Source organism: Ailuropoda melanoleuca, chromosome 12, assembly GCF_002007445.2.
Source record: "Ailuropoda melanoleuca isolate Jingjing chromosome 12, ASM200744v2, whole genome shotgun sequence".
Classification (NCBI taxonomy): Eukaryota; Metazoa; Chordata; class Mammalia; order Carnivora; family Ursidae; genus Ailuropoda; species Ailuropoda melanoleuca.
Genome location: NC_048229.1, coordinates 80,923,851 through 80,936,006, shown reverse-complemented (window position 1 = coordinate 80,936,006; position 12,156 = coordinate 80,923,851). Strand labels below are relative to the sequence as shown.

Sequence of the window (12,156 nt, the reverse complement as noted above, 5' to 3'; positions counted from 1 at the left end):
GCCATGCGATCCAGTGTCCACACTGAAGGTAAACTGCAGTGCTCAGGACCACGCACATGCCGCACGTACTGAGGCTGGGGGCCTTCCCGCCTCCACCCCTGCACAGCAGTAGGGCCAGCTGCTGGGGTCTGGCCCCGAGGCCCCCAGGGAAAAGCTGGGCAGGCCATGTCCATGCGGCTGGGAGGTGGGTGAAGGCCTCCAGCCCATCGAGGTCGAGGTCGGGAGGCGAGAGCACTTTGACCTCCCCCCAGGCCTTCAGGCTGTGCCTCGGCGGGGCGTCCCAGTTCTGACTCAATGCTTGCTCTGTTGTGCACAGAAGAAGCAAGGCTCTGCTTCCCTGGGACCTCCCCACCCCAAGGCTCTGTTGGCCTCTGGGAGCTGGGGTCAGGTGGGGGAGAGCGGCAGGAACCCGGGCAGCTGCCCTCTCAGATGCTCTGGGCCACATGGCTGACACCCCAGGGCCCCTTCCCCCCAAATTCTCAGGAGACCGTATATCGTGCTCAGGGACCAGCCAGTTGTGGCTGAGGGGCTGGGTCACCAGGTGAACCTCGGCTGCGGGGTCGTCCGGATGGAAGGGCCGTCGTGGTCGGCAACACCTGTGAGGTGTGTGAAGGGCATCACACACGAGAGTCAGGAAGGAACAGGACTTCGTGGCGTCAGAGGGGAGAGAGGGTGGCTTGTCCCAGGGGCAGAGGACCCCCCGAGTGTGCAGGACTGCCATCTGTCCCCTTCTCCCCGTCTCTGGTCCTGCCTCCCATTGGCCCGCGGGCTCAGCTCCACACACCAGGACTGGCTCCAAGGCACCCGGGTCCTGGCGCCCCCGGCTCCGCCACACGGCAGGAGGGCAGCTCTCCCACCCTTGGCGTCCACCCCAGGAAGGGTTCCGGTGTGGCCGGCCTGCCCAGCAGGTGTTCCGGGGGCCCTGTCCGGTCAGGCCCCACCCTGTGGCCAGAGGGCAGGTCTGTCTCCCGAAGAGGCAGTCTGGACAGCCCCAAACAACACGTCCCCCCCCCCAGGCCGCACTCACATGCTGTCAGGAGGCGGGTCCCTGTGTGCGGCACACGTAACGGGTCCTGCTGGGAAGGCCAGAGCCGGGGTGGGAGCCCGTCCCCTTGAGGGAAACCCAGAGACTTCACGCTATTAAGATTCCTGGGAGCAAATTATGACTTCAACAGGGAGAATTACAGTCCCTGGAGCCACAGAGCCATGAAAGCCATCAGCAATCACACAGCCGGAAATAGAAATCTCAGCCTGTCTCTGCCCCACCGCCGGGCCCCCACCCGCCCCAGGAGCCCCCAGCCCACCCTGCACTCAGACCCACCCCACTCCACCCCGTCCACTCACCTCACCAAACCTGGAGCCTTGCAGGTGAGGGCAGAGGCCTCGGGCTGTTCTAGAACTCCGCGTCTCTGGGGGGCAGGGTCTGGGCTTCAAGGGAGGGATGGGACACTGGGCGCCACAGATCGGGTCTTCATGCCTGTGTTCCCTTCATTGGTCTTCCTGCGCCGGCGTGGGACCCGCCGGCAGGACACGGAACCAGCGGCAGGGGTGGGGCTGGGGGAGCAAACCCATCGGGAGTGGCTAACCCAGGAGAGGGGGTAGGTGGGCCAGGATGCGGGACCCAAGGGCTTGCGTCCAGGCCTTTGTATTACCCTTTGTCTCATGGGGGCCCAGGCCGAGCAGGGAGGGGGCTGTCAGGGGCTCTCACCGCCCACGCCGGCCTTTCCGTGGGGGAAAGACCCCCCAGGGGTCACCTTCCCCTTTGGACCCTCCTCACATAACTGGGCCGTACCTGGAAGATGAGCAGAGACCTGGACGTGCTGCCTCCCCTCTCTGAGGCTGTCTCCCCGTGTGTGAAGTCGGGGGTCGGGTCTCATCTGTCCATCTCTGTGCCCTGCCGTTGAAGGTCACAGACCCAGGAAGGTCGGGTCACCCAGACAACTGTGGACAGACTGAGGGACGAAGAGGGCAAAGGGGGTATCCAGGAAGCCGGCGCTGTTATCTGAGGCGGGAGTGACAGGACCAGATTCTCAGCTGTCCCGGAGCCCTGCAAGAGGAGGCTCCCCTGACGCTAATGGCCCCACCCCATTATCAGAGCAGGCAATGCCTGTGGGCTTGGAGATCACCCACCCTGCACGGAGCCCCTCTTAAGCTGACACCTGGGCCTGCCCGCCCTGGCACCACAGCAGGCTGGTCCGTCAGTGTGGCTCTCAGAGCCCAGCCCCTCGCTGTCCGTGGGGCGGCCACAAACCCACCTCTCCTGGGGCGCCGTGGGGCGAGGCTGTGTGCCGGCCAGGGTGCCACGGTGGCAGGGGACAGAAGCCCCGCTGGGGAGCCCAGGCAGGACGGGGAATGTTCTGGCTCGGGTAACAGGCTGCAGGGAGGGTGGGCCATGCTGCACGGGGGGCCGCGGGGCACAGCGGCCCCCAGACAGACGGGGGTCCCCAAGCTCCCGAGCTCTGAGGCGCAGCCAGGGGACGGAGCCGCGGGGAGTGTGGAGGCCCCACGGGCACGGCTGACCCTGGCTCTCGCCAGGGAGTTTTGGAGAAAAACCCTAAATGTGCAGGAGTTTATGGTCTCTTTGGTACGTCTTCCTGTGGGACGTACCTTCCTCCTCTTTGCCCCTTCGTAGTGTGTGCGTGGGGTCGCTAGTCCTCTACCTGACTCCCCTTTCTGTCCAGGCCTCCCTTGGCCCCGCAGGGCACAGCCATCGATGCTCAGGGGGCTGAGTGTGTCCGTCTTCTTCTGGGTTTCTGGGTTTCCTTCATCAGAAGCAAGTATCACACGGACACCTGGCGTTCTCTTCTGATACTAACCCTGCTTTGTTTTTCACATTTTATTCCTTAACTCACGTGGAGTTTCTTTTTCAAAGTGAAGTGAGGAATATATAAGATCATCCCCCGAAATGGGACAGCAGGTTGGCCTGACACCACCTGCTAGGGAAGTGCATGGTCCCTGGGGATTTAAACCCCCCCTCGACCTGTGGACATTCCCTATGATGCGGCCACGCGGTCACTCGTCCCACAGCGTGTGTCCACGGCCTGCCCGATTCTCATCCAAAATGGGCGAAAGACAAGGGAGAACTCCGAACTCATCTTTGGGCTGAAATGGTGAGCCGGTCGCAGTTACTGTCCACACGCTGCAGAGAGGGCGTGTGCGAGACTCCCCTTCAGTCGGGCTGCGGGGCGGGGAGGGGAGGGCGGGGGGGGCGGTGAGGCCTCCACGTGGCAGAAAATCAGAGAAGCCGAAAGTGGGGTCACAGCCAGCCACTGGCTGCCCTGACGCCTGCTGGGCCCCTTCCAGCCCCTTCCAATGACCCCCTGTGCCATGACGGGGTCTGTACCATTCACCTGTCTCTGGAGAGCCTGTGGACCTCCACTCTGCTCCCCTGCTGGGGAGAGTAGGGCGCCCGTGGCATCTGGTGGCCACGGTGGTTGGCGCATGACCCGTCGCTCATGGTTACACGGTGCTGTTTCCGTAGGTCCTCTGATAGAGAACTGCTGGGTTGACCTACAGCTCTGGATAACTGCCGCCAGCGTGCCCCGCGGGGAAATAGCAGCAGCGCACCATGCCTGCCTGCGTATTTTCCTTTTTAAAATGTGACCTTTTTATCGGTAAGAAGCAGTGCCTGATGACCTACCCATGGGCCTTTGATCACCAGTGAGGTTCAGTGTTCTCCCACAGCCCCGTGGCTTCGGGCCCTCCTTGGGTGAGCGCGAGTCTGTGGAAACCTTCCTTCTCTGACTTCATCTGGGATCCCTCGGCAAAGCGGGGACGGGAACCCCAGAGAGCCGAGGGCTGCAGACGGAGCGTCTGGTCCCTGCAGGCGAGGGCTTCCTCAGGGCCAGCTGTGCGGCGCTGGGGCTCCACGCAGGGCGATCGTCCAGTGCCCGGACTGCCCCAGCCCTCCGGCAGCTCCCTAGCAGGGCCTGCCCCCCGCCCCCACGGCGGCCTCCTCCTCAGGCAGCTCTGTCTCGGTTCCTGCCTGCAATCTGTAAGGGAGATGGGCTCCCCTTCCGTGGCCTCCTTCCTGGTGACCGTCTATGTGGTGCAGACATGCTGGCAGACGGGCGGGCCAGGGGGTGCAGGGTGTGACCGGCCAGACAATGGGCAGAAGTGAGACGGGGAGGGCCGGCAGCACAGCAGAAAGGGACGGGGTGCACCCCCACCCCCACACGAGTCCTGGGTCTCCCCGGGCCCCAGTTTCCTCAGCTGCAGAAACATGGCACATGACCCCCACAGGTGGTTCCAAGGTTGGAAGGAGAGGGAGGTTGAAAAGCACCCATCACGCACCTGAGCAGGTGAGAGAGGGCAGATGGCGGCCCTCTGCAGGAGAGCTCCGTCTGCTGAGCGTGCCAGGCTGGAGCCTGTATTGGGCCCAGCCCGGGACCGGGACTTAAGCGGCCTGGCTTGGCACACACAATAACTAGCGACCTCACTGGAGAGTTTGTCTTCACAACTTTCTCAACGTGACTGTCGCCCTGAGTCTTTATTTGGTGTTCCGACCTACAGCATCGACACAGGTTAAAAACACAAATGACGGGGGGCGCCTGGGTGGCACAGCGGTTAAGCGTCTGCCTTCGGCTCAGGGCGTGATCCCAGCGTTATGGGATCGAGCCCCACATCAGGCTCCTCTGCTATGAGCCTGCTTCTTCCTCTCCCACTCCCCCTGCTTGTGTTCCCTCTCCTCGCTGGCTGTCTCTATCTCTGTCGAATAAATAAATAAAATCTTTAAAAAAAAAAAAACACACAAATGACGGGAATAAAGTGATGGCAACTGCAGGAGGAATGTGCCAGGACTCTGGGACTCGAGGCGACCTGAGCCGGGTTGGGGGAACCCTGGGGGGCATTGGAGCTGGGTCTGGCAGGGTCTGTCCAGGCACGGTCAGTGCCCACACCCCTCGCCTGCCCACATCCCTTGCCCCTCTTCTGTGCACATCCTCTGGCTCTGGGCCACGGCCACCCCCGTCTATGGCCCCCCTTGGCCACTGTGCAGGAGAACAGTCTCTGGAGCAGCCCTCACCAGAAGGAACAGGGGTGACACACTCATGCTCCAGTCCCTGGCCTCTCAGCAGGTTGGCGCTGCCAGCTCTTCTGCAGATCTCATGGGGTGCCCAGAGGACAAAGCTTCAGCGGCCCTGGGGGGATGGGCTGTTTTTGTGAGTTCCTTCCATTCCCCTGCCCAGGACCTCCTGGCAACACGTCCCAGCCACCCGCTGGCCTCCTCCATGTCCTCCTCTGGGGGAGCCAAGGAAGACAGTGCCAGACACTCATTCGAGCCCTGCCCCTAGACCAGGCATTTCACCCCCCAGAGCCTGTGTCCCACTCTCAGAATCCAGGTGGGGGTTTAGCTTGCCCATCTGCCCACCTGTGTGGCGGGTCCCCCTGCAGGGCTGGTCTGAGCACAGAGGGGGAACCTGCCTGTGAATGGCCTGTGACATGCCTTGGGTCCCTCTTTCCCCAATTGTGACCTTAAACCACCCACAGTCACCTGGGGGAATGGGCATCAGTGATTGCGTAATGTGGGATGCTGGGCTGACCAGCCTTTCCACCCCCATCTTGGGGGAAGGAGCCCAGACAGAGCCTGGCTGACCCCAAAGGGAGAAACCAGTGATGGGAATCTTGTCTTTATTTGAATTTTCGGTATTTTGCTCACCATGGATTTTTTGTCAGTGATTGTAATATTTTTAAATATCAGGTTAAAACATATTTTATCTCCAATGCCGAATTTTTTGGTGCCGCTTTAAATTTTGGGCCTGAGCGTTGGCCCTCTGGTCCCGATCCTGCTTACACAAGTGCCAGAGGTGCTCCTGGTACGTGGTCTAGTTGGGGGTGATTGATAAGCCACCGTGGCCCTTAGACAGCTGAGATGAAGACAGACCCTCTGGAAAGGAAGGCAAATAATTAGACTGCTTTCGGTTGCAAGAAACAGAAACTTTGGATAAAACCAGCCTGAACCTAAAGGAAATTGATTATTGAACTAGCAGGCGCAGAAGTACGTGGGTTTCAGGGTTGGCTGAGCAGCTGGACACCCCCCGAGGGGCCGTCCCTTCTGTCCACCTGCCCCCATGTCAGCACCGTCCTCAAGCTGGTAGGCACGGGCAGTGCCAGGTCCAGGTCACCTGGAGACCCCACGGGCTGGGAGAGGAGAGGGCAGTTTCTCAGGCGGGAGCCAGGCAGAGTTTTGGATCACATGTTCACGGCAGAGCCAATCACCGGCAAGGGGAGGAGCGTGTTTGTGAACCTGCCTGTGGGGGTAGGTGGGGGGACTGGCCAGGCAGGGTCCAGGGCTGGGCAGGGTCTGGGAGGGATGGATCCCTGACCCCCGTAGGGGTTGTGCTTGTGAGTAAGGAGAGGGGGATGATGGTGGGGGTGGGGCAGTGGGCCCGAGGCCCAGGCAGGCAGGGTTCCCCATAGAGACCCCAAGAAAGCTTGTCAAAGGTGGGCCCTGGGTTACAGGAGAGCTGCCTTTATGTGCACAGAGGAAGGTACCTTCCGTCCCTGAGCCCCTGGCGCAGCCTGCTTCCCTGCTCGCTGGCGCAGCGTGCACCCCGCCCAGCCTGGCGCTTCAGCCCTCACGCCTGTGGACAGGATGAGCCCTCAGCCCCCCTGTCTTCCTGCGTGTCTCTGCCCGGGGCCCTGAGCGTGGCTTCCCTTGGCAGGAGGGGCCGATCCTGGATAGGAGTTGAGCTGGTCTTGGGTGAGGGGCCAGGAGGGGAGAAAGCCAAGAGATGCTCCGGGTTGGGGGGGAGCTTCCTGGCTACAGCCCCAGCTCCATCTCCGTTCTCTCCCTGTGTGGACAACACAGGCCCCAGAAGCTGATGTCCACACCAGCTACAGCTGATGGCCCGGCGCTGACCTGTTTCCCAGCTTCCCTCAAGGGGCCACTGCCTCTCACTTCCCAAAAAAGGGCCCATGTGTCCCAGGCTGGGCCCAGCCTTGGTACCCCACCTGTGCCTTCTTGCTTCAGAAAACACATCATTTTGCAATTCTGGCAGTTTTCAGTCTTTTCTTGCAACAAGATTGAAGAAGGACTGTGGACTGGTCAGCTGATAAGTCACTTTATGACGGGTCACTGTGTGGCTCGGGCACTGAACTGTCCGGAGGAGGCCACAGTGGCGTCGGGAGCACGGGGGCCTTTCGTCCGGATCTGTTTATTTATGTGATTAAAAACTCATGACAGGAATGGGGTTAATGTCTCCTCCTGCCTTCTCCTGGCACGCACCCGCGTGCAAACCACTCAGACAACTCTGCCTCATCCCTCTTTTTAAAGCCCGCATTTCAAATCAAAATTTACTTTTGTCATTTATTAATTCTCTGACTGTATCATGAATTCACATCATTTGCATTAATTGCATACTGGTAATAATTATACTGATGATCCAGTCCGGAAGACAAACAATGTTTAACACAAGAAAATATTTAAATCTTGATATTCCATTTACCCAGTTCTGTAGGATAGGAAAGTAAGAGATTTTCAAACTGAAAAGATATTAGGATAGAGTTGTGTCGGGTCAGACAGACACGTATAAACCAAGAACGAAGGGAGTGGTGGGGACGGGGTGGGGGGGCTGCCCTTTGTTATGCGTCCACTGTGTTTGAAGGGTCTCTCACAGCTCTCCTTTAGCCTGCTGGAGCCTTTTCTTTTTAGATTAATACAAGTTATTTTTTAGAGTGGTTTCAGGCTTGCAGAAAAACTGAGCACGGAGCATGAGAGCCCCCAAATACTGCCCCCCCAGCTGGCCTGAGGCCCTTGTCACAATTACTGAGCCAATATTGATACATTATCAGCAGCAAAAGCCCACAGTTACCTTCGGCTCCCCTGTTTGTGGCGGACGTTCTGTGGGTTTGGACAAATGTACAATGGTGTGTGTCCCAGCATCAAACAGACCAGTTCTGCCCTAAACTCCTCAGTGCTCTGCCCACCCCTGCCTCCCCCACCCCTGGCAACCACTGATGGCTTTCCCGGCTCCAAAGCCGCGCCTTTTCCTGATGTAGGGCCGGAATCACACCGCACGCAGGCTTTTCCACAGGTTTCTCTCGCTTGGTGACGTGCGGTAAAGGTTCCTCCACGTCTTTCTGTGGCGTGACAGCTCCTTTCCCTTCAGCGCGGAGTGATATCCCCCATGGTCCAGTCGGACCACACTGTGTCTGCTCACCCGCGGAAGGACGATTTCATTTCTTTCAAGTTTTGACAATTTTGAACGAAGCTGCTATAAACATCCATGTGCAGGTGTCTGTGTGGATGTAAGTCTCCAACACGTGTGGGTAAATACCAAGGAGCACGGATATTGGATCGTATGATAAGAGCATGTTTCATTTTGTAGGAAACTGCCAAACTGCCTTCCAAAGGGTCTGTCCGCGCTGCCTTCCCGGCGGCAGCGAGCGCAACCCTGTTGCTGCCTGGCCGGTCCACACGGGGGGGTGGCCCAGCCCTCGGTTCAGCCCTTCTAATAGCTGGGTCGTGGTATCTCACTGCCGTTTTCGGGCGTATTTCCCTAGTGACGAATGAGCATCTGTTCACATGCTCGTCTGTCATCCCTCTATCTTCTTCGACGGGGTGTCTGTTCAGGTGTTTCGCCCATGTTTTAATTGGGCTGTTTGTTTCTTCTTGTTGAGATTTAACTCCTCGTACATGTTGGACACCAGTCCTTTATCAGATGTGTTTTTACAACCATTTTCTCCTGGTCTGTGGCTTGTGTTCTCATCCTCTTGACAATGTCTTTTGCAGAGCAGACATTTCTCATTTCAATGAAGTACCCCTGATCACATTTTTATTTCATGGACTATGCTTTTGGGGTTGTATTTAAAAGTTCTTTGGTACAGCTAGAGAGCTGTGTGAAAATTCGGTGCCAAAGAGGACTTCGTGTATCTTAAATGGGTAACGGTGGGGGCTCCTGGGTGGCTCTGTCGGTGAAGCGTCTGCTTTCGGCTCAGGTCATGACCCTGGAGTCCCAGGGTCGAGCCCATGTCAGGCTCCCTGCTCAGCGGGGAGTCTCCTTCTTCCTTTGACCCTCCCCCTTCTCGTGTTCTCTCTCTCTCAAATAAATAAATAAAATCTTCAAAAATTATACCACTATGGTATCTAGTCCACCCATCACGCTTTTATTTTAAAAAGTCCATATTTATGGTCAGATTGTGTACTCTTGGCAGCTATTTAAATTTCTGTTCGGTTCTTTGGTATAACGGAGGCATGTTTAATGTGGTCCCAAGTTGCTCAGAATTATTTTTAAAGACCAGTGGGTCTGCAGTGCCTGATGGCCTGGACTCCCAGGCCAGGCTGACCGGGTGGGACCCCAGCTCTGTGAAAGACATTCAAGAACCCAAGCTCTCTGGGCCCTGGGTATCCCCTTCAGGCAAACGGGGCTGGTGGCAAGATCCAGCTCCCAGGCTGGTGGTGAGGCCCATGAGGACCTGGCAGGTGAAGCCCGGGGCACTGGTCAGGGCCCTGGATGGCAGCTCCGACTGGGAGTCAGAGCGAAGGGTGCTCTTGCAGCAGAGCTAACGCGGTTCAGGGGGCCTTTGGCAAGTGCAGGTGACCCCTGAACCACATGGGTTTGAGATGCACAGGTCCATTTGCACACAGATTTTTTTCGATAAATACAGTATAGTTCTGTAGAAGTATTTTGTCTTCCTTTTGATTTTCTGCATAACATTTTCTTTCCCCAGGTGACTGTACTGTGAGAACGTGGTAGACAATGCATGTAACACACAGGACATGTGCTCACCAACTCTCTATGTTATCAGTAAGGCTCTGGTCAGCAGTACACGATTAGCAAAGCTTTTGGAAAGTCAAAAGTTATACGTGGATTTTCGACTGCACAGAGGGGGGTGGTGACCCTAACCCCCACATTGTTCAAGGGTCAGTACTTACCAATCGTATCTTTGTCAAAGCCCTGAGCTAGAATCGGGGGCGGGGGGGACAGAAGCATAGAGTCGGCAGTTGGAGAGGACTGGACGTGATAGGTTGTTTTCCTAAGAGGCAACAAGGACAGGGCCCCAAAGTGAGCACCCAAGTCCAAGTCAGAAAACCTGGGTGCTGGCCCCAGCTTTGCTGCCGTGAGTCCTTGGGCAGAGCACATCCCCTCTCTGTGGTGTGTGCCAGGAAACGAGATCCTGGTGGAGAGCTAACTTCACTTGGGGGGCCGCAATGCCACGAGGAAGGGGAGGTGGTTCCTCCTCCGTGAACTGGACTCCTGCCTCTGCAGACACTGGCACAGGGGTGCTCCGATCCCCACGCCACTCTCCCCACTGCCGTCCCTCCTGCTCTGCGCCCCTCCACCCAGCACTTTCCGTGTGGCGCTTTGCCTTGGCACTGACTTGCCTAGGATCTGGTCTCCTGGGAGGCGAGTCTGGCCTTGCTGGTCAGACTGCACGCATGTCTTGGGCAGGGATGGGATTCTTTTCCTTAAATGTCACTTCACAGGGCCCAGAAGTTGTGCCCAAGCCATTTCCAATGTTAGAAACCAGTCCATGGGAGGCAACAGCAAGACCAGGTGGGTGAGAGGTGTGGGCTTTCAACCTCCACCCATGTGGGCCCCTTTGGCCATGGACAAGTCAGGCAACCCATTAGAGCCTCAGTCCCTCTGCCTGTAAAATGGGGGTCCAATAGCACCTGCCTGGCACATGGGTGGGAATTAACAGGGAAAATGCCAAGACGGAGCTCAGCCCAGGGCCTGCCCCTGGGGAACCCCCTGCAGTGTCCACACTCACCACGGCCTTGTGTGGCCCTCCTCTGACCTGCTCACACCCCAGGCAGAAGCCCTGCCTCCATGGCTCCTTCCCTCCCTCCAGCCACACTCTGCTCAGGCCAGGAGGAAGGAGCCTGTGGGATGGCCTCCAGGACCTGGAGCTCGGGCTCTGTCTCCAAAGAGTGCAGCTTCATTCTCAGGGTTTGGGACCTCTTGCGTCTCCAACGGTTTTCAGCCCCTGGCTTCGCCCAGTGACACTGCAGTTGGTAACTTAACACATGCCTGTAGGGGGTCCGGTTCAGCGCGCCCCAGGCCCAGGCTGGGTCTAGCGTCCGCCAGCTCTCTGCATGAGCGCAGGGTTGTGCCTGGTGGCAACTCCCCAGGGCTGGCTCCTGGGCACCAGCCAACTGCCCACCTGGGCTCCTTTCTGCGTGTTAATACCTCTGGAATCTAGAGGCATCTCAGGACAATAACGGGGAGCTGGTCTGCTTTCTTAGTGACACATAAAGGAACGGTGCGTCTTAAAGTCAATGCTGTCTCAGTCAGTGACGTAAAGGAGCCGCTATCGATAAACACTGGTGTGTGAAGTCTCGAGCTTCCAGGAGCTCGTGTTACCATTAAATCATTCACCACACCCCCTCTTATTGCTCCAAGGACAGAGGCCCAGGAGGTCAAGAGTGAACCCCTGACTAGACCCCACCACAGCGCCGGGGCGGCCACAGGAGAATGGGGCAGGGGCAGTCCCCCTTCTCCTCAAGCCCTTGTTCTGTGCCTCTGCGGGCTCCCTCTGCCTAGCTCAGCTCCGGTGGGCAGGGCTCAGTCAAGGAGAGGTCAAGGGTTGAGGAGAAACAGGCCCGTGAAGCAAGCCCAAGGAGGACAGGGACATTTTTTGGCATATTGCTGCATTTTTACACTTAGGAATTAGGGACCTTGGACCTTCACATGCAGATTTATGCGAAATAAGATGCAAATCAGGGCACTGCTCTTCCCAAGTTCTGGCCCCTCTGTCTGCTAAGGCCTCAACCCTAGGACTCCAGCTTGTCCCTGAGAAAATGTGTGTGGGTTGGGGGAAGAAGGAAAGAAAAAGGCACAGATTTACTACAATGTACTCACCAGGCAAATGCATCCGATTCGCCACAAAGCACTTTAAGGAAAGAGGCAAAATGGGTGGGGGGTAGGGAGCTAGGGCGAGGGCTGCAGTCGGGGAGGAAAGGTGGGTGCAGAGAGGCCCGGGCTGAGGCTTGGGGCTTTTCTGCAGACATTAAAAGAATGATATGCAAATAAATGCAAAACACATGCAAATACCCCCAGGCCCAGGGACCAGGGAGCTGGAGACGCTGCGCCCCCTGCATTTTTGCTTGTGTTAATGCGGGGAGGGGGCGCGCGGGGCGCACAGGGCCCGGAGCGCGCGGCGGGGGAAGGGCGCCCCCTGCCGGTCGAGAGCAGAGGCGGCCCCGGGCCCCTT

At 58.0% G+C, this 12,156-nt stretch overlaps 1 protein-coding gene across 6 annotated transcripts in view; it reads left to right on the top strand.

Moving 5' to 3' along the window:
* Nucleotides 1-12,156, top strand: part of CBFA2T3 (CBFA2/RUNX1 partner transcriptional co-repressor 3) — an 84,399-nt gene that overhangs the window by 17,602 nt on the left and 54,641 nt on the right. The window lies entirely within an intron of this gene.